Consider the following 23830-nt stretch of genomic DNA (forward strand, 5'->3'; position numbering starts at 1 on the left):
GTATCAGGGACTTAATGGAAGTTGTAGTGGTAGATAGTGAAGTAGTGGTGGACTTAACACATTCTCACCTCTCTGCAATTTAGCTGTTTCTGGCAGATGACCCCATTGCAGTAACTGCAGCCTTCACGTCACAGGTAAAACTCAGGATTTCTATCTTATAAAATATTTCCAAATTACAAACACTTAAAACAAAAAATATTAAAACAAAGGTACAATTCCTACAAGGTAAAAAGTCACATCCACAAGCCACAGATGAACAAGTTGTCTTTCACAGAAATCGAAAGGCAGAGGAATAGAATTTAGTTCACTCATATTTCTGTCATTCTTCTGATATTTTTAGCTATTCCTAATAAGCTCGTACTGCTCTTTACATTTATACTGTTTCTCTTCCACCTGAGTGACTTCACACACGTGATACTTTTTCAGATACCTTTTAATACAAGTGGTCCAAGAGCTTCTGGGGATCTGAGGTACCCACAAGTAATGTACCAACTCTCCTTCTATTAACTGATAAGCTACTAAATATGCTAAGTGATTATATCAATCTGATCTGCAAGCTTCCTTGAACTAAATAACAAACACGAGGAAATCTGCAGATGCTGGAAATTCAAACAACACACACAAAATGCTGGTGGAACACAGCAGGCCAGGCAGCATCTATAGGGAGAAGTACTGTTGACGTTTCGGGCCGAGACCCTTCGTCAGGACTAATTGAAAGAAAAGATAGTAAGAGATTTGAAAGTAGGAGGGGGAAGGGGAAATGTGAAATGATACGAGAAGACCGGAGGGGGTGGGATGAAGCCAAGAGCTGGAAAGGTGATTGGCGAAAGTGATACAGAGCTGGAGAAGGGAAAGGATCATGGGACGGGAGGCCTCGGGAGAAAGAAAGTGGGGGGTGAAGCACCAGAGGGAGATGGAAAACAGGAAGGGTGATGGGCAGAGAGAGAGAAAAAAAACAAACAACTAAGTACGTCAGGGATGGGGTAAGAAGGGGAGGAGGGGCATTAACGGAAGTTAGAGAAGTCAATGTTCATGCCATCAGGTTGGAGGCTACCCAGCCAGTATATAAGGTGTTGTTCCTCCAACCTGAGTGTGGATTTATCTTGACAGTAGAGGCAATGGATAGACATATCAGAATGGGCATGGGACGTGGAATTAAAATGTGTGGCCACTGGGAGATCCTGCTTTCTCTGGCAGACAGAGCGTAGGTGTTCAGCAAAATGGTCTCCCAGTCTGGCCCTGCTTTTTATATATTGGTGAGACCCGACGCAGACGGGGAGATCAGGAAGGTTTGTGCAGTGTTCACCCTCCAGCAAAAAGGTCAGTTCCTTTAAGCCATTTTATTTCCTTCGTCATGAATCCTTTGGACAAGGCATCGCTTGGCTGGGATCATCACATCTTCGAATAAATCATTTTCAGGGAAGTCTCTTCTTATTGACTGTATAAATCACTTGGACTTTTGAGTTTACCACTTTAGACTGTTCAAATTTACCACTTTAGGGGCTATTCCAGAGTTTGGCTATTTGTTAAATTGCCGTAAAGCAGTTAACTTCTGGTTAAGTTAGTCATTTGTTTACTTTTCACTTTTGTTGAGCAGAGTTTAATAAATGTTTGTTTGTTTATAAAACCTGACTCAATTCGATATTCATTGTTGCCAACCACATAACAACATAAATACATGTTACTGAAAATTGACATCCCACTTAAAGGTGTAGAATTTAACAGCTCTGCTGAAATCATGTTGTATGAATGAATAATTTGGCACAGCTTCTGAATTATTGATTTGAAAGAGGAAAATATACACATTTCATGGTTTGATTTCAGCTAATTGAATTAAACAGATTTTGGGAGTAAATTCTTATTTGGGAAGAACATTATGTAAAACGGCTGGCCCTTTAACAGATTGAATTACTAGGAACTATCAAACACTTCAATGGCTATTAAATGTTTTATTTCAATCTCTATTGCTCATTATGTTTAGTAAAAAGGATACACAGCAAACTAAAATATTTCACCTTGTTTGGCCGAAGAAATTCAGTAAGGAGGTGCATGAATAAACTACTAAAGGATGTTCTTGATTGGGAGAACTAGCTGAGTGGTAATAGAATTGAACGAATACACTATTGAAAATGGTTTTAAGGTGGTCTTTATAGGTAGGAAGAAAATAGCATAGTAGTTAATGAGATTCTTGGTTTCTGGGAATATGCTATTAAAATCCCTGCTTCCAGTTGATAGTAATGTTTAAGAGGAATTTAGTCAGTCAGTCTCCCAGTCTTGCTCACACACACGGGGAATTAATACAGATTGTGTGTGCAGGCAGCTGTGAGGTTTAAGTTGGCATCATGATCAGTACAAACAGTGTGGGGTGAAGGACCTGTACTGTACTCTTCTATGCTCAAAGTTCTAAGAGTGGTACATCAATGGGGAAAATAGCAGTCAGGTTTGGGGTGAAGGTTTATTTTGCCTTCTCAGAAGAATTTGCTGAAATGAGTCTGGAGGAATTTTAATTAAATAAACATGAATTCACAGTTGAAATTCTTACGTTATGGATATTTGTTCTGTTCAATTGTTCCTACAGGTAATCTGAGCATCTTTTAAAGAAGTTGTCACTCTCTATATATTTGTACAATAGCATAGCCTAGAGACCAAACAATCAATCTACTTCTGGTCTAGATCTAGTATTACACCTTTCCAATTTACTTTTCAGCCACTTTGAAAACGGTTGACACTTGAAAGGAAGCTTTGAATGAATGAATATCAAATAACCAATTATGAAGATTTTTACTTTTCAAGTAATATAACTTTAATTGAATAAAGTAATATCACTTCATGATATTAGTTGGTTGTCTTAAAAGGAACAATAGAACCAGCATTTTAACACACTGCTGGAGGATAGGAGGCTGTGGCTGCTTCCCAATCAAGGCGGTCTCAATGCTTTGAGATTTGTTCAATCTTCCTTGCTGTTATATAGCACTTTAACCAAAAATCTTGCAAATTGGAGCTAATGGAAACAGTTCAAAATGTGGTGTCAATACTCCAGAACCAAGGTCACTCCAACACCATGCTACAAAATCAAGGTCATGCTAGGTCAAGCTACTCCAAGGTCATGCTACAATATGCAGCTGATGCTAGGGGGAGTGCCCGCTCAGAAATTAAACCCGAGCAAACAGTGACTTGCTTATCCAAGTGCACAAAAGGATGCAACTTATAATAATCAGTATTTACTGGGTAGAAGTCCACTACTGATCCAAAGGTTCACATAAGACATTGAAACACAGAAAACCTACAGCACAATACAGGCCCTTCGGCCCTCAAAGCTGTGCTGAACATGTCCCTACCTTAGAACTACCTAGGCTTTACCCATAGCCCTCTATTTTTCTAAGCTCCATGTAGCCATCCAGGAGTCTGTTAGAAGACCCTATCATTTCTGTCTCCACCGCCGCCGCCGGCAGCCCATTCCACGCACTCGCCACTCTCTGCATAAAAACTTACCCCTAACATCTCCTCTGTACCTACTTCCAAGCACCTTAAAACTATGTGATCTCGTGCTAGCCACTTCAGCCCTGGGGAAAAACCTCGGACTATCCACACAATCAATGCCTCTCATCATCTTGTTAGCTCTATCAGGTCACCTCTCATCCTCCGTCACTCCAAGGAGAAAAGGCTGGGTTCACTCAACCTATTCTCATAAGGCATGCTCCCCAATCCAGGCAAAATCATTGTAAATCTTCTTTGCACCCTTTCTATGGTTTCCACATCCTTCCTATAGTGAGGCGACCAGAATGGAGCACAGTACTCTAAGTGAGGTCTGACCAGGGTCCTGTACAGCTGCACCATTACCTCTCGGCTCCTAAACTCAATCCCACGATTTATGAAGGCCAATGTACCATATGCCTTCTTAACCACAGAGTCAACCTGTGTAGCAGCTTTGAGTGTCCTATGGACTTGGACCCAAAGATCCCTCTGATCCTCCACACTGCCAAGAGTCTTACCATTAATACTATATTCTCCCATCATATTTGACCTACCAAAATGAACCACCTCAGATTTATCTGGTTTGAACTCCATCTGCCACTTCTCAGCCTAGTTTTGCATCCTATCAATAACTGTAACCTTTGACAGCCCTCCACATTATCCACTATACCTCCAACCTTGTGTCATCAGCAAATTTACTAACCCATCCCTCCACTTCCTCATCCGGGTAATTTATAAGAATCACAAAGAGTAGGGGTCACAGAACAGATCCCTGAGGCACACCACTGTTCACAGACCTCCATGCAGAATACGACCCATCTACGACCGCTCTTTGCCTTCTGTGGGCAAGCCAGTTCTGGATCCACAAAGCAATGTCCCCTTGGATCCCATGCCTCCTTACTTTCTCAATAAGTCTTGCATAGGGTACCTTACCAAATGCCTTGCTGAAATCCATATACACTGTATCTACTGCTCTACCGTCAATGTGTTTAGTCACATCCTCAAAAAATTCAATCAGGCTTGGCAGTCACTCAGGATATCCTCCATCAACTTACCAATCACTGAAGTAAGACTCCCTGGTCTATTATTTCTTATGCTCTTGCTCTTCACATACTTGTAGAATGCCTTGGGGTTTTCCTTCATCCTGTCCACCAAGGCCTTCTCATGGCCCTTTCTGGCTCTTCGAATTACATTCTTCAGCTCCTTCCAGCTAGCCTTATAATCTTCTAGATTCCTATCGTTACTAGTTTTTTGAACCTTTCGGAAGCTCTTCTTTTCTTCTTGACTAGATTTACAACAGCCTTTGTACACCACAGATCTTGTACCCTACCATCCCTTGCATGTCTCATTGGAACGTACCTACTCAGAACCCCATGCAAATATCCCCTGAACATTTGCCGCATTTTTTCTGTACATTTCCCTGAGAACATCTGTTTCCAATTTAAGCCTCCAATTTCCTGCCTGATAGCCTCGTATTTCCCCTTACTCTAATTAAACATTTCCCTTACTTATCTGTTCTTATCCCTCTCCAAAGCTATGGTAAAGGAGATAGAATTGGATTCATTATCTCCAAAATGCTCTCCCACTGAGAGATCTGACACCTGACCAGGTTCATTTTCCAATACCAGATCAAGTACAGCCTCTCCTTTTGTAGGCTTATCTACATATTGTGTCAAGAAACCTTCCTGAACACACCTAACAAACTTTACCCCATCTAAACCCCTCACTCTAGGAAGATGCCAATCAATATTTGGGAAATTAAAATCTCCCACCACAGCAACCCTGTCATTATTACACCCTTCCAGAATCTGTATCCCTATTTGCTCCTCGATGTCCCTGTTACTATTGGGTGGTCAATAATATATTTTTTAAAAACACCTAGAAGATTTATTGATCCCTTCCCATTCCTAACTTCCACCCATAGAGACTCCGTAGACAACCCATCCTTTTCTGCAGCCATGACACTATCCCTGATCAACAGTGCCACGCCCCACCTCTTTTCCCTCTCTCCCTGTCCTTTCTGAAACATCTAATGCCTGGCACTTGAAGTAGCCTTTCCTGCCCCTGCACCATCCAAGTCTCTGCAATGGCCACAACATCATAACTCCAAGTGCTGATCATGCTCTAAGCTCATCCACTTTATTCATGATACTCCTCACATTAAAATGTGAAACATTACCCACATCTTAGAAAATACCTATTTGTGAACACAGTTAATGATAAACTAATGTGATCACCTTAAATGCGCCAGCACACTCCTAGTTCTCAGTCAAATAAAGGTTACTTGAATATCAAGACCAAAGGACTTGCAAAGAACTCCAATTAATGGGTAACAGCAATATTTGGCCTCCTATATGCTTGTGGGACTTGCTGTCCTTGTATCAGGCACAAGGTAGTGGAGAAAAATGATACCAATGCCATCACTGGAAAAAGAAAATCCTTTTAAAATTCACTGGAAAGATCAGTGTCATCTTATAAGCTCCCAGAAGTCTTATTCCGTTCAGAGCTCTGTTATAGGAAGAGATAACAAGACACTGGTGAGACTGCACGGAGTACTGTGTGCTGTTCTAGTCATTCTACCATAGGAAGAATGTAATTAAATTAGAGTGCATGTACCACCAGGCTCAAGGACCGCTTCTGTCTTGCTGTTGTAAAAATATTGAATGGTCCCCTGGTACACAAGATAGACTCTTGATCTCATAATCTATCTCATTATGACCTTGCACCTTATTGTCTACATGCACTGCATTTTCTCTGTACAGCAACGCTTTATTCAACATTGTTATGGTTTTCCCTTGTTTTACCTCAATGCACTGATGCGATGAAATGATCTGTATAGATGGCATGCAAAATGTGATAACAATAAACCAATTTATATGACAAGAAATGTGTAGAGGGATAAAGACCAAATGCAGGCAAATAGGACTAACCCAGGCATCTTGAATATCAAGGATGAGGTAAAAATGACTGTTTGTAAGACTACCAGGTGGACAGAGAATAATGTCCATGGATATGCGTAACCCTATTTTTAAAAAGCAACATCCTAACTAATATTGGGAATATTTGGCCCACAGCTCTCAAAGCACCATTCAGACTGTTTGGGAGTATTCTGGAGTTACGTGAAAATAACATTAAGAACCACTCTTCAGTTCTTATTGTAAAATTGCAGGCAGTAAATTGAAGTTAAACTGGCCCACAGACTAACAGATCACATATGCATCAGCCAAACATTAAGACTACAGGGTTTTGTTAATTGGCCTGCAACAAGGCCCAAGTTATTTGCACCATTGTGACTGAGTTCAAGCTGGAAGACCAGGCTGATGTCACTAAGCAGATCCAACATGGTTACAGGTATAGGCAATCAATGTTTTTTTTTTGCATACGCAGAGACAGCCATGACAACATTATTTTTGAGTGCCTAGCTCTGAGATCAGAAGTTTTTAAAGAATGTGTTAATTATTTTCTCCCAACAAGGGTGTTTGAACCTTCAGAGGTGTCTTATCAACTACAATGTGCTTCCACTGTAAACATGTACCTCAAAAGGAAACATTTCTCAGCCAAAAGTATTGAAGTAAACAATGTCATTGTAACTATTGACATTGTTATGAGTCACCTCTACTGTTAACTTTGATCTTAAGGGTATAAAAATGTGATATACTTTTGGGTTTGTAAAGTCTCTACATGTGATGAATAAAGTTGTCCATATCACCAGCTTTGGTGTCTCTCCAGTGACTTTGATCACAGTTACAACACAGGATATATAAAAAAAATAGAAACCATGCACTGGGAAATCAAAGGCTCTAAATGGCAGAAGGGGTTCACTTCTTCATGAACTCCCCACCCACTTGCCTTGTCAAGCACCTCCTGCCCCATTTCTGGAAGAATCTTCAGTTCCTATAGCAGCCTTAGAACCAAGTTATCTATAATCCCAAGGGACTGCCTTAGAAGTCAAGGATGACTGAGAAAACTCAGGCAAATTTACAGCCATACAGATGGTAGCAATTCTGAACACTTCCTTTGAATCTTCCCTTAACCTTCTGAGAATTCCAACCTCAATATTTCCACATCATTCAATTCCTCTATCCCTGGTAGGATAGAAACATTAAAGGCTTTTGTTATTACACATGCTATTTTAATACGCTGTTCTCTTGGAATCCAGTATAAAATGTCTATTTTAAATGAGTGGCAGACAATTCAATGGCACTTGCCTTCATTAATTATTGTAGACACACTGTAACTGATTCGTACAGGTTGTATGAAATATTTATTGGCATTTTAACAAAAGCTTTTTTTTGTCTAGTTATTTCAGATCAAATTCTCTGCAGGTGTTGGCTGGTAGCACTTAACTGATATCAACCTTCATGCTATGCCTTTTTGTCTTTTTGCCAAACAAGTAAAAACACATTGAATGAATTTCCACAATAAAATAGCTGAAGTGGGTTCTTTGGAACCAGATTCATTTACTTTTCAGTTATGACCATTAAACTCACTTCCTTACAAGTTTTATCCTGCATATTTGTAATGCGGATCACCTAATCTTACTCTGAAGGAATTTCAGGATTTCTGGGTGAGTGTGCAGACAATGAGCAAAAAGATTAAGTGATGTGTTGCTTGGATTTGGCACAAATATGGTAACCTACTTAGCTTAAAATAGGATTCTTTCATGAAATGGGCGTAGCTTTACTTGAGCTGGTTTAAACTCGACTATTTCAAGAGAAGGAAAGCATATTTTAAAGAACAAAACTAGAATATCATTCTTTTGTCTCTGAGGTATCCAAGATATCTTCAAGGAGAGGTGACTCAGAAAGGTGACGTCCATTATTACTATGGACATTACTATAATTGATTTATTTACTTTTTTCCTGTATTATCATGTATAGCATTGTACTGCTGCCACTAAGTTAACAAATTTCATGAAATGTGCCATTGATATTAAACCTGATTTTGATTCTGAAATTCTGTTTTGGTTATTTGAAATCTCACCTTTGTTGTGGAGTTCAATTAATAAAATAAATGTTAGTTACAATAAATCAATAAGATCTTCTTCTGGGCTGACGTGTAAATAATTTTTATTTTTCTATGATCAGTTTACACTAAAAAATATTCTGAACTGCTTTGTACAATTTTGTATTAACTCATTAACTGTAGTGTGGCTACTGGGCACAAAATCTCTTCCTCCTCCTTGATTCAAAGTGATCAATCTGAATTGTAATTATGCAAGTGTGCCCATGCCGTTTTATTAAAATTATTTCCTCATTCTGTTGAAAAATTAGATTTTCTCTCTATGCAGCAAATTTACAGGCATAGACAGGCATAGATCACAAGCAAAATAGTAGATTAGGGAGGTTAGTAACAGGAAGCCCTAATGGGGGGGGGGGGGGGGAACAGAAGAAAAGAGGTGTTGTTGGGAGAATTAGGGAAAGAGCATAGGCATAGGACCAGACTTAGGCCACAAAGCTCATCAAGCCTGCTCCACACCAAGGAGATTGAGAGAAACTCGATGTTTAATGCTATTATTAACTATTTTTAAAAAATATTTTAAGCTTTCCTGTGAAGCACCTTAGGATAGCTATTTTGTTATATTAATAGATTTTAGGCAAACACAATGTTACCAGTTTCCTTTATTTCTGCTCAATGCTGGATCATCACATGACAGCAGATTCTACTGCTCCACATTGAGAAAAGCTCTTAATTTTATACTTAATATAATCGGTAGTTGATTTTGCCACATTTTCAAAAAGGAATTGTCAATGCATTATTCCATCTACAAAGAGACTAATCTCCAAGCACACTCATTTCAGGACAAGGCTCACTGAAGTCAGGACTCCATTTAAGTTTTACGTTACCATGTTAAAATGCTGTTGAAGGGGAAGAAAAACTGAAGTTGGCACTGACAGTTGACTCTAAAAAGCAACGCAAGTAGATGTGAAACTGCAATGAATGATGTGATCCCGTGGGCCCCAATGAATTTCTGGGCCAGATTGTCTGGCCGTTATCAGATTACTGATTGAGAATTTTATGCTTAAGTTGATAACAGGTTTTCCACAATACAACAGTGTATTGAAGCACATTTCAAGGCAGAGTCTTTTTCCCAGGGCGGAAATAGTTAATAAAAGGAATATGCAGTGCCTAGTATTCACCGGCTCCCCTTGGACATTTTCACGTTTTGTTTCACAACATTGAATCACAGTGGATTTAATTTGGCTTTTTGACACTGACTAACAGAAAAAGACTGTCAAAGGTAAAGGAAATTTTTACAAATTGGTCTAAACTTATTACAATTATGAAACAAAATAATTGATTGCATAATTACTCACCCCCTTCAAGTCAGTATCTAGTGGATGTGCCTTTGGCAGCAATTACAGCCTCAAGTCTATTTGGATAGGCATCTGTGAGCTTTGCACATCAGCACACTGCAATTACTCCCACTCTTCTTTACAAAGGTGCTCAAGCTCTGTCAGATTGCATGGGGATTGAGAGTGAACAGACATTTTCGAGTCCAGCCACAAATTCTCAATTGGATTGAGGTCTGGATTCTGACTTGGTCACTCCAGGACATTAACTTTGTTGTTTTTAAGCCATTCCTGTGTGGCTTTGGCTTTATGCTTGGGGTTATTGTCTTGATGGCAAACAAATCTTCTCCCAAGTCGTAGTTTTCTTGCAGACTGTATCAGGCTTTTCTCCAGGATTTCCCTGTATTTTGCTGCATTCATTTTACCCTCTACCTTGACAAGCCTTCCAGGGCCTGCTGCAGAGAAGCATCCCTACAGCATGATGCAGCCACCACCATGCTTCCTGGTCGGGATGGCATTTTTTTGGATGATGTACGATGTTTGGCTTATGCCAAACATAGTGTTTAGTCTGATGGCCAAAAAGCTCAATTTTGGTTTCATTAGACCATAGAAGCTTCATCCAGTTGTGTTCAGAATCTCCCACATGCCTTCTGGTAAACTCTAGCTGAGATTTCATATGAGTTTTTCTCAACAGTGGCTTCCCCTTTACCACTCTCCCAGAATGCTGCGACTGGTGAAGCACCTGGGCAAGAGTTGTTGTACGAGCAGTCTCTCCCATCTCAGCCACTGAAGCTTGTAACTCCTCCAGAGTTGTCACAGGTCTCTTGGTGGCTTCCCTCACCAGTCTCCTTCTTGCATGGTCACTCAGTTTTTGAGGACAGCCTGCTCTAGGTAGATTTACAGCTGTGTCATATTCTTTCCATTTCTTGATGGACTTAACTGTGCTTCAAGGGATATTCAGTGACTTTGAAATTTTCTTGTATCCATCTCCTGACTTGTACTTTTCAGTGACCTTTTTGTGGAGTTGTTTGGAGTGTTCTTTTGTCTTCATGTAGTTTTTGCCAGGATACCGACTCACCAGCAATTGGACCTTGCAGATACAAATGTACTTTACTACAGTCAATTGAAACACCTTGACTGCACACTAGTCTCCAAAAACAAGTCTCAATTTAACTAATTATGTGACTTCTAAAAATCAATTGGCTGCACCATATAGGATTTGGTGTGTCATATTAAAGGGGGTGAATACTTACGAAATCATTTTGTGTTTTATATTTGTAATTAATCTAGATTACTTTGTAAAATTATGTTTTCAATTTGACGCAAAAGAGTCTTTCTGTTGATCAGTGTCAGAAAAAGCCAAATTAAATCCACTGTGATTCAATGTTGTAAAGCAATAAAGCATGAAAACTTCCAAGGGGTGGGTGAATACTTTTTATATGCACTGCAGCTTTAACTTGATTGGAGGAAAGTATTGGAGGTGGATGTCTGAGGTAAGCTGTTTTTGTTGGTGGACACACACACACACACACACAAACACACATACACAGTGATCTCCTCTGTCTTAGAAACTGATGTTATGCTGTCTTTCATGAGAGTGAACTCTTGCAAGGCAACAGGCCCTGATGGAGTACCTGGTAAGGCTCTGAAAACCTGTACCAACCAAGTGGCCATTGTATTCAAGGGCATTTTCAACCTCTCATTGCTACAGTCAGGAGTTCCCACCTGCTTCAAAAGGGTAGCAATTATACCAGTTCCAAGAATAGTAGTATGAGCTGTCTTAATGTCTATCATCCGGAAGCACTCACATTATCATCTTCTTGTTTTACGGCGGCTGGCACTCAGCTTAATGGTGCATTAGCGCCACCTTCTGCTCCGGAGTGTGGATCAGATGATAGACTTGTATTCTAAATCCCTTCATCCATTCCCCCCCACACACACATACCCTAATCTACACTTTATCCTTTCTTCCTTGGCCATCCTAGTACCCTATTCCCGCTTATCCATCATATCCTATTAAAAAAAACCCCGAGTCCCTTAAGAAAGATAAAAGCACCCTGGCCTGTGCCCTCTCACCCATGTCCAGTAACCCTTTTAATGTGAATTCCTGCACCCCAAATTCCCTTAGATTAATTCTCATCTCTCTCTGTATCCCATACTTCCTGCAACTCACTTCTATTGTGATGAAATACTTTGAGGTTGGTCATGGCTAGAATCAACTCCTGCCTCAGTCAAGGACCTGGAACCACTGCAATTTGCCTATTGCCCCAATAGGTCTATGGCAGACACAGTCTCAATAGCTCTTCATGTGGCTTTAGATCACTTGGACATTACAAACAGTATGTCAGGATGCTGTTCATTGAATATAGTTCAGCATTTAACACCGTCATTCCTACAGCCTTGATTGAAAAATCTACAGAACTAGGGACCTCTGTACATCCCTCTGCAATTGATCCTCGACTTCCTAACCAGAAGACCACAATCTGTGCAGATTGGTAATAACATCTCCTCATCGTTGATGATCAACACTGGGGCACCTCAGGGATGTGTGTTTAGCCCACTGCTCTGCTCCATCTACATATCCATGATTGTATATCTAGGCTGTGGTGAACTACATATACCTGTCTGGACACGCCCCCTGATGACTGCTCCTGTGGCTCCTCCCACAGACCCCTGTATAAAGGTGATGGAGGTCTGAGCCCGGCCTCTCAGTCTCCAGGATGTAGTATGGTGGTCACTCACTGCTTGTTCCTTCTTCCAGTCAATAAAAGCCGATACCTCGCTTTTACATCTCAGAGTGAGTTATTGATGGTGCATCATAGGCATAGCTCAAGTGTCATCTATAAATTTGCTGATGATACAGCTATTGTTGGTAAAATATTAGATGGAAATGAGAGAGCATAGAGGAGCGAGATATACCAGCTAATTGAGTGGTGTCACAGCAACAACCTTATCCTCAACATCACCAAGACCAAACTGCAGGTTGTGGACTTCAGGAAAGGCAAGATGAGGGAGCACGAACCAATCCTCAGAGATCAGAAGTGGAGAGAGTGGGCAATTTCAAGTTCCTGGGCATCAATATCTGAGGATCTGACCAGGTCCAACATATCGATGCAGCTACTGTATAAAGAAGGGAAGGCAGTGGCTATATTTGATTAGGAGTTTGAGGAGATTTGTTTTGTCACCTAAAACATTCAAAAACTTCTACAGGTGTACCATGGAGAGCATTCTGACTGGCTGCAACACTGTCTGGGATGGGGGGGGGGGGAGGGGTTTCTCCAGCATAGGATCGCAAGCAGCTACAGAAAAGTTGCAAAATAGTCATCTCCATCATGGGTACTAGTCTCTGTAGTATGTATCCAAGACATCTTCAAGGAGCGGTGCCTCAGAAAGGCAGTGTCCATTATTAAGCACCCTCATCACCCAGGACATGCCATCTTCTCACTATTACCATCAGGAAAGGGACACCTGAAGGAACACACTGATTCAGAAACAGGCTTGTTCCCTCTGCCATCAGAATTATAAATGGATATCGAACCTATGAACACTAGCTCACTTTATTTTTTTCCTGTTTCTGCGCTATTTTTAATTTAATATACATACTTATTTCTATATTTATTGTTTATTGCATTGTACTGCTGCTGTTAAGTTAATAAATTTCATGACATATGGCGGTGAGATTAAACCTGATTCTGAGAGTGGTGTGTGTGTGTGTGTGTGTGTGTGTGTGTGTGTGTGTGTGTGTGTGTGTGTGTGTGTGTGTGTGTGTGTGTGTGTGTGTGTGTGTGTGTGTGTGTGTGTGTGTGTGTGTGTGTGTGTGAAACACCCTACCGGGGTGATGGCCAAGGCAGGTATATCAGGGACATTTAAGAAACTCTTAGATAGGCACATGGATGATAGGAAAATGAACGGCTTTGCAGGAGGGAAGGGTTACACTGATCTTAGACTATGTTAAAAGGTCCACACATTGCAGGCCAAGAGGCCTGTTCTGTGTCCACAATTCAAAGTATATCATTGGCTGCAATTGGATTTCCTGAAATTGACATGAAAGGTGCTACGTTAATGCAAACCCTCTTTAAACATGCACTTCCTGCACCACTGGCACAGCTGGCATCATCAGAAGCTTGTACAACAGCAATTCATCAAGACGTCTTTGGCAGCACTTCACTCCCACGGCCACAGCTACCATTATCTGAAGCACAAGGACAGGAAGTTACACATCTTCCCCGCTTGGAAATGTATGAGTAGTTATTCCTACTTCATTGTGCCAAAAACCCCGGTTCCACAAAGTGTTTTCATCACTGACTGCAAGGGCAGATTAGGATAATTACTGACCTTGGCACTCATTCCCACAACCATGAAAGAATTTTTTTTTTTGAAAAAGGTCTAAACCTCATGGAGTCAACTCCTGAACTCCCGGCCAAGATGCTACCCGACAGTTTCTGCCAGTTTATTTTTGCATCACATTTAGAATATCTGCTGATGTACTGTTATAAACCTTAAATCTGAATCAGTACAGAAGTCCAAACTTCCTTCACAATCCTCTAACTTGGCTCAGTAATTTATGCCATTGATCAACTTTTTAAAATTGACAAAAACATGAAGCATTTTAAAAGGTCTATGAGTATAGAACATGTAGGACTCGGAGAACCCTTTGCAACATAACAAATAAATATTGAATTTTAACCAACATGAGTGAATCTACAGATGCTGGAAATAAATAAAAACACAAAATGCTGGCAGAACTCTGAGTTCTGCCAGCATTTTGTGTTTTTATTGAATTTTAACCAGATGTACATAAGCCCATTTCAGAAGTGCTCAAATAAAATTTATACAGATGAAAAATAAGCAGAAAATAAGTGAAAATATTTTTTTCCAAATTGATACAATATTTAATTAAGCATAAATTTGCATAACAAAACTATCTTTGGGGGCCAAATTTATTATTAAATGTTAATAGCAACAGGCAAGAACAATTAAACCAATGTCAATCTAATTATCCTAGTGTGAACAAGGAATGCTTAGAGCTTTCTCCATCACAGTTCCAATCAAAGGTTCACTAAACTGACTTCTGTTCACACCAGCAAAACGAGATTATTGCCTGTGATTAGAAGAAAATCAGAGGAAACTTACCGGACCAGCATAGAAAAAGTAGGAATTTCTGCACATGCCCTAGCTATGATTGCACTTAGATGATGAGCCTCCAACTTAGCAGGTCAAGGTTATGACATGTGCATCAGTGGTAAACGGGTACAAGGGAAGTGTAACTGTTGCCATGATGCCATTACCACTTGGGGCATCAGAGTGCACAGTTCAATTCCAGTGTCCTGTGTACAAAAGTTTGTACATTCTTCCCAGGTGTGCACAAGTTTCCTCCAGGTGCTCCAGTTTCTTCCCACAGTCCAAAGACACATGGTTAGTAGGTTATTGCAAATTGTTCTGTGATGAGGTTAGGGTTAAGTAGTTGGGTTGCTGGGCGGCAAGGCTCAGTGTGCTGGAATGGTCTGTTCTGCATTGTATCTCTAAATAAAATGATGAAAAGCTGACTTGTGGCAGCATCACAAGCGTATGGCAATATGCCCTCCGCGGTCACTTGATTAGGTATACCTGCTCATTAATGTAAATAGCTAATCAGCCAATCATATGCCAGCAACTCTGTGCATAAAAGCACGCAGTCATGGTCATGAGGTTCCATTGTTGTTCAGACCATACAACAGAATTGGGAAGTGATCTAAGTGACTTTGACTGTGAAATAATTGCTGGTGCCAGACAGGGTGGTTTGAGTGTCTCAGAAACTGCTGATTTCCTGCGACTTCCATGCACAACAGTCTCTGGAGTTTACAGAGAATGATGCATGAAACAAAAATGCATCCACTGAGTGGCAGTTCTATGGGCGAAAGTGCCTTGGAATGAGAGAGAGATCAGAGGAAAATGGTCAGACTGGTTCAAGCTAACAGGAAGGCGGCAGCAATTCAAATAACCATGAATTACAACACTGGTGTGCAGAAGATCATCTCTGAATGCACAACATTTTGACTCTCTTGGAATCACAAGAAAAGCACAAATTATACACCCTTGTTTTACAAAATGCACAATTAGAACAAATTAAATCTATTTTAGTGCCAAATTGTTATGGTGTTGCATAACTGTTGTGATTAGGGTTTTGCTGGTTGGTTCAAGAACCAACTGATTGAAGGGAAGTAGCTGCTCTTGAAAATAATAGTTTCAAGATATAGTTTAACAAAATCTCTTACAGTGCTAATACTTGGTGCTGAAAAGAATAGCATGGAATTAGGAAGACAATTTTGAAAGATTAAAATTACCAGAGCTACTAAACACATAACAAATCTCAGTATGGAAAGACAATTGAAAGTCCTGTGGTATGTTCACTTTTTAAATCCAAATCTTCAACTTGATACAGCAAAAGGTGGAGATTCAAAATAATTTTCTCATTTTTGTAACAATATTTTTGTGCATCAGAAAATTAAAAAACTAATGCAGGAGGGTGAATTGAGCACAGCTCCAGGAAATGATGTTTTAGGAAAGCAGCATCCATCGAAGGCCACCACCACCCAGGCCAGGCTCTTTTCTTACTGCTGTCATTAGGTACAAGAGCCTCAGGACTTCCACCACCAGCTTCAGGAACAATTACCACAAACTAACTACATTCACTTGCCCATCCATTGAGATGTTCCCACAACGAATGATCTCACTTTAAGGTCTCTATCTTGTTATTTCATGCTTTCATTATTTATTGCTATTCATTTTTACAATTAGTTGTATTCTGCACTCTGGTTAATCTTTCATAGATCTTGTTATAGTTACTATTCTATAAATTTGCTGGGTACGCCCGGAGAAAAATGGATCTCAGGGTTGTATATGGTAACAAATATGTACTTTGATAATAAATTTTCTTTGAATACCCAAGATGACAAGAAATGGTAGCAGGATTAATCCAATCAGCTCCTTGCACTGCCATTCATAGGATCATGACTACTAATCTTCTAACTCAGTACTGCTACTGCAATATCTACCAATACCTACATCTACAGATGTATCAATCTCTGCATTGGATATGCAGGGTGACTGGGTATTCATAACTTCAAAGCTTCACCACAGTCTGAGTGGGGAAAAATGCCTGTCACGTCAATGATGAGATTGAGAACCGTGGTTTTGGATATCGCAGGCAGGAAAAGCATTAAATCCATACTGGACTTGTGTAATCCCTAAGAATTTCATTTAACCATATAACAATTACAGCATGGAAACAGACCATCTCGGCCCTTCTAGTCCGTGCCAAACACTTACACTCACCTAGTCCCACTGACCTGCACTCAGCCCATAACCCTCCATTCCTTTCCTGTCCGTATACCTATCCAATTTTACATTAAATTTTAATAAGATCAGCTCTCATGCTTCCAAACTCGAGAATGAGGCTAATTTTCATCATCTCTCCTCAGAACAAATGCAGCGTCCCAGGAATCAGTCTGGTGAACCTCTGCTGCACCCACAAATTCCATGTATATTCATGAGTAGGGATAACTGTCAATAAATATTCATAAATATATTTATAAATATTCATGAAATAAGGGCCATGTGAAATGCCAAAAAATTAACTTAAATGACTTATTTACTTTCAGATCCTAAATCAGTAGCAAAAGAATTACCCAAAAAAAAAAACAAAATCAGCTTGCTTAATAGGTTCAGCTACTTTAGAATGTTTTGGAAATTCCAGAAAATGTGGCTCTATTGCTCTTGATGCCAGGCTGAACAAACCAGAGGTGTAGTGGATATCAGTATATTTGGAGGTACTATAATGTCCCCCATTTTCCTCAAGTCATCTACACGTTTGTACATTACAGGCAATTTCAATTCATTTGGGCCCAATGTCTTTTGTGAACATAAGCATTCAGCAAGATACTCAAATTAACATTGAATGGAGCGAGAGAAATTTGGGGCTACTTAAAGCAAAATCATGTTGGGGGGGGGGGGGAGTGGGGAGTTGAGTATGACCCATTGTTAGTGTAGATGTACCTTTGCATTCAGGCTTCACAATCATGCTAAGTTTAGCAGTTGTACCATTAACAAAAAAAAAGGTGCTTCACTGCATTGCCAAATCCATTTGGTAGTGGAGTGTGCGTAGTCTCTGTGAACTTTGGAGAAAGTTTCCTATTAACGAGAGAGGAGCGTAATCTCAGCAACACGAATAACCCCATCTCTGAAAGCTGGCATTTTGAGGCAACAAATTCAAAAGGATCCCTGGCTCCCAGTAGTGATAATGTAATCAGACCATTTCAGCAGCATATTGCACTGAAACATCCTCACAAAAGGACAGTTACAAGTATTATCATTTTAAAAAATAAATTTCAGAGAGAGATTTCAATATGGTGTAGAAGAGGAATAAAGTACACTGCAATCATTTTGAAAAATACTATGGATACCTTATAGCCTATTATCTTCTGAAATAAACACAAGAATTATAATTCATACATTTTCAGAGCAAAGATACTTCTAAACAGCAATTATGGTCACCCACCTCTAAGAACTAACCTACACTTCAAAGACATTCTGAGGCTGGTATATAGGGTGGAGAGTTTGCGAGTAACCAAATGATTTGTCAATTTACTGATTACTATTGCAAAGGCTGCACGACTGCAGAATCACGGACAGCACACTTTGGAACTCTAGGTTTACTTGCATACACACAGTGGCCACTTTATGCAAATAGCTGATCAGCGAAATGTGTAACTCTTTACAAAAGTTGTAAACAACTCAATGCATAAAAGCATGCATACAAGGTCAAGAGGTTCAGTTGCTGTTCAGACCAAACATCAGAATAGGGAACAAGAGACAATCTGCAGATACTGGGAATCCAAACACAAAATGCTGCCTGGCCTGCTGAGTTCCTCCAGCAATTTGTGTGTGTTGATCAGAATAGAGAAGAATTTGACTGGGAAATGATTGTTGGTGCCAGAGGGGGTGGTTTGAGTATCTCAGAAACAGCTGATCTCCTGGGATTTTCATGCACACTCTTTACAGAGTTTACAGAGAATGGTACAAAAAAAAACCACACACACACAAAAGGAAAAGCATTCAATGAGTGGTAGTTCTGTGGGCAAAACACTTTGTTAATGAGAAGTCAGAGGAGAAAGGCCAGACTTGTTCAACCTGACAGGAAGGTGTCAGTAACTCAAATAACCACCCATTACAACAGTGGTGTATAGAAGAGCATCTCTGAATGCACAACTCATTGAACCTGGATGGGCTACAGCAGAAGACGACCATGAATATACACTCAGTGGCCACTTTATTAGGAACTGGAGGTACCTAACAAAATGGCATCTGGAAGCATGTGCCGAAGAAGTTGCTGCACATTTCATGGTGAAATGGAACCAAATGTTGTCACTTTTGCCGGCACAAAGCCTGGGTCAAGAATCTATCATGTCAAATGTAATTTAGTACATTACAAAACACAAGATTAAGAATAGCTGCAAAGTTCTGTTATTATTTTTGCTTCACTGAAGCCTTTCATTCCAATCTATTTCATAATCTTTAACAACCTCATCCCTTGTACTCCAGAAGTTTGCTTTGCCCAGTGTATGATGGTAGCTTGCCAGTTGCAAGTATACAAGACCTACAGAGAAATCTACCTCAGAGTAGAAATGATTAAGATTACCTCCTTATAATGGGGCTTTCTTCTTCTTTCTCTACCTTCCTTCCCCCACCCCAGACATTGAAGAAAATGGTTATTTTCTTGTGTTTATCAGAAGCTGGAATAAAGTTACTTGGGTATCTAGGAAAGATTATTCAGAGGAATTTGAAAGAGTTTTGGAATGCAGTAGACATTATTAAAGATGACAGAAGTGTTCAAAGGAAAAAGCAAGCCCGCAGAGCGAGTAGTAAGGATTTGCAGGTAAAGAAAACAGGCTCCTTCTTTCCTTTCTTCCATTAATGATCCATCTTTGAATTTTTCCCAGGCATTCTCTCACTCCACAGTACCCAAATCACTGACACAAACTCTCTTTATGCACCAAGAATGGAATTTATATCACAAGTAAGAAGGAATGTTCAGCATATTGACATTGAGGAGAAACTGATGCTGAGTCTCTTGTAGAATAACAAGGTGAATAAATCTCCAAGGCTTGATGGGATCTATCCCAGTTCATATACTGTAGTGAGAGGCAAGGGAGGAGATAGTTGGGGCCTCGTCAGAGATCTTTGAATCTCCTTTTGGTCTCAGGTACACTCCCAGAAATTTCAAAAATTGAAGCCAGTGTTGCTTAAGAAAACTATAGGAAGGGTGCAGAGGAGATTTTCAAGGATGTTTCCTGGATTGGAGAGCATGCCTTTTGAGAATAGGTTGAGTGTCCTTGGCCTTTTCTCTTTGGAGCGACAGAGATGAGAGGTGATCTGGTAGAGGTGTACAAGATGCTGAGAGGCATTGATCATGTGAATAGCCAGAGGCTTTTCCCCAGGGCTGAAATGGCTGATACAAGGGAGCATAGTTTTAAGGTGCTTGGAAGTAGGGGGATGTCAGGGGCAAGTTTTTCCACATAGAGAATGGTGTGTGCATGGAATTCACTGCCGGCGACAGGGTGGATGTGGATACAGCACGGTCTTTTAAGAGCCTCTTAAATAGGTACATGCTTAGAAAAACAGAGGGCTTTGTGGTAGGGGCATTCTAGGCAGTTTGTAGAGTAGGTTACATGGTTGGCACAACATTGAGGGTGGAAGGGCCTGTAAAATGCTGTAGATTTCTGTGTTCTAGTAGGTACAGACTAGGAAGCCATAGGCCAGTAAGCCCAACACCAGTTGGGGGAAATCACTGAGGATTCTTAAGGATAGGATTTACTCACATCTGAAAAGCTTAAACTTATTAGGGCCAGAAAGTCATATCTGATGGTCTTTACTAGGAAGCAGACTGTGAATGTATGTTGCTTTATTAAGAGAACCTGTAGACATGACAGGAAGGTTTCACTTGTGCATCAGGTCCTTCTGCAAAGCTGCCAAGTGCCAATCATTTTGTTGCATCTTCTTTCTTAGAGATTTTATCATGGAGTTGCAGATACAAGTGGATTTAATATAATAAAGGCCTTTCTGAAACCAATTATCTAATTCTCTGATGTTTACTCTTTTTTCTTTAGCCTTCTTGGCTAGTATTAATTTAACTTTGTTCCTTTGAGTTAGTAAGAACCCTATCCAGTTTTAACAACGACCACTATCACTACTGCAATTTGAAACGCAGAATCGGTTTCACAGATCTCCGAGAACTCTGACTCTATGCTTGCTTTCTCAATCTATTGCCTACTTAGAGATTTCTGCAAGCCTACAGTATATAGTGAAACAGTACAAGTTGCACCAAGTTGAACTGTACAAGGGAAAATTACATAATATGCTCTCTTCAGACTAACAGATTGAAAATAATTAATGTGAAGAACTCAATTATCATTATAGAATTTGTAGAGTATTTTGATAATTCAAAACTTAGTTAAGAGTTACCAGGATCCTTAAATAGTCAGGAGGTATTGTACTGAAATAGACGATAGCTTAATGACAGAAAGGGAGTTTTGATCGATGCAGCCTGTTGCAGCTCTTTTCTGCATCTCTATTCAAATGACCAAAGCAACATAAATTCATTCAGATTTTGTCGCAGTGGCTGAGAGACTTTCTATTTCCCATCTAGATCTGGGCTATCAGTTTAGCAGGAAATAAATCCCAGACCATCAATGCCATTGTCTCCGTGGTAACCTGAGGGGGCATCAGGAATGCAACTAATGTGACGAGCAAAGACGACGACGACTTTATATTAACAACGTTTTACAGCCTATACCAAAATTCAAATTAAACTGAAAATGTGCATCACTTTATGCATGGTTGCTGCTTACCACATTCTAAAGTTTAAACAAACATTTGAAAAATTAAAGAATGCAATGTTAAATGACTTGCTTGTACAAAAGGATACAATAGCTGTATTATTTAGATGAAGTCAGGTTACTTGTTATTCAGCCTGGATTATCCTAGAACAGGATCCCATAGGAATCAAAGGCTGTATTTTTTTTTTTAAAAACAAAAGAATTGTGAGACCTTAACTACATGCTCCTCTTCACATTGAACTTGGTGGCTTTCCAGTCAGACTTAAAGGAGAAAAGAAAACTGCGGGCCTACAAATATATGACAGAAGTGAAAGTGAGCATGAAAGATGTTCACGTTTCTACATTTCAGTCATTCAGCCACCTTGACTGTGCGAAACGTTCTCACTCGTTAAGTCGATCTTTTTTTTTCAGAGGGCTAGACTACAAGTGCTAGGATGTAATGCTTATGATTTACAAGGCAATGGTCAGACTGCACTCGGAGTATTGTGAACAGTTTTGAGCTCTTTATTGACAAGATGTGCTGGTGTTGGAGAAGGTCCAGAGGAGGTTCATAAGAATGATTCCAGAAATGAAAGGGTTAACATATGAGAAGCAATTGATGGCTCCAGGTCTGTACTCGCTGGAGTTTAGAAGAATTGGGGGGGGCGGGGGGGTAGGAGGTGGTATCTCTTTGAAAACTATCGAATGTTGAAAGGCCGAGATAGAGTGGATGCGGAAAGAATGTTTCCTGTAGTGGGGGAGTCTAGCACCAGAGGGCACAACCTCGGAAGAGAGGGATGTCCCTTTAGAACAGAGATAAGTTTCCTTATCCAAAGGATGGTGAATCTGTGGCATTAATGGACACAGGTGGCTGTAGAGGCCAAATCATTGGGTTTAATCAAGGTGGAATTTGACCAGTTCTTCATTAGTAAGGGTGTCAAAGGTTATGGGGAGAAGACAGGAGAAAATGGCTGAGAGGGATAATAAATCAGCAATGATGGGACGGCAGAGCATAAATCAATGGGCCGAATCGCCTAGTTCAGCTCCCATGTCTTCTGGTCTTTTGAGGTTTATAGCAGTAATGAGATTCTATTCCCCAAATTGCCCAATTACCTCTGCTTTGCAAGTTATTCTGTGCAATGATAAATAAGTTTGTGTTTCTACTGGTGCTCAGTGCGGTTTTAGTAAGTGGGCTTTGGTGTTTCTATTAGATCGCCAACCGATCAGATGTGGCTGTGTTGCCTTCTCTAAAATGGGTCCATTCAGGTTTAAATTGTTCCAGCTTTAATGCTGAAAAAACTGAAAATAGCCAAATAAATGGCATGGGTAGTGAATTTATTCATTGAGACACCGTGCAAAATAGGCCCTTCGAACCATGCCGCCCAGCAATCCCCCAACTTAATTCGAGCCCTAACCATGGAAAATTTACAATGCCAAATCAGCCTACCAACTGGTAAGTTTTTGGACTGTGGGAGAAAACCTGAGCACCCAAAAGAAACCAACACGGTCACGGGGAGAATGTACAAACTCCTTACAGGCAGTGACGGGAACTGAACCCAGGTCACCTGTACTGTAAAGCATTGTACCTTACATGATAGCCACTGAATGTAAATGAATATAGATGACAAAATTACTTATCCATTAAATTCTTTGAATTCCATTTATCATCTTTGAGAATTAATTCAAAGTTCTTTTGTCATCTTGTTCTTCTAGATGGATGAAATTTGTTTAAATGACTGTTCACAAACCTTAGTTCTACGTAGATTGTTCTGGCTGTGGCTTGGACCTCAGAATACTCATTCAAATTTTCAGTTAATATCAAGAATTCCCTCTTCAAAATACTTCTGAAAGCATTCTACTCGAGAATAGTTCCTGTGTCTGAGAGTTTCACAAAGAGCTCAACCAACAGATTTACTCCGCTTGATGATGGCAGGAAGTCGGGCAAGTCATGCAATACCAGAAATTAGTTACCGGCTTGCATTACTGATCCAGTGGACACCATGGACCAGATTTGCTTTTTGTGGTACCTGTGTTTCTGTCAAAGCATTTGAGAGTGGTTTTTATTTTTGCAGGAATCAGATTTACATTCAAGTCTACAACCGTGTGTGTGCCATTGGGAAGTGGACACAACTCTCAGCCTTCAAGCACATGGTCAGTATCGGGCTTTTTGGCCAAGCATTACAACTAGCTGTTTGCCAGAGATGATCAGTT

At 40.1% G+C, this 23830-nt stretch overlaps 1 long non-coding RNA gene across 1 annotated transcript in view; it reads right to left on the reverse strand.

The window, feature by feature from the left end:
- The window catches only part of LOC140727573 (uncharacterized), a 92857-nt gene that overhangs the window by 37858 nt on the left and 31169 nt on the right, over nucleotides 1-23830 (reverse strand). The window lies entirely within an intron of this gene.

The sequence above is a fragment of the Hemitrygon akajei genome, chromosome 5, assembly GCF_048418815.1.
Source record: "Hemitrygon akajei chromosome 5, sHemAka1.3, whole genome shotgun sequence".
Taxonomy (NCBI): Eukaryota; Metazoa; Chordata; class Chondrichthyes; order Myliobatiformes; family Dasyatidae; genus Hemitrygon; species Hemitrygon akajei.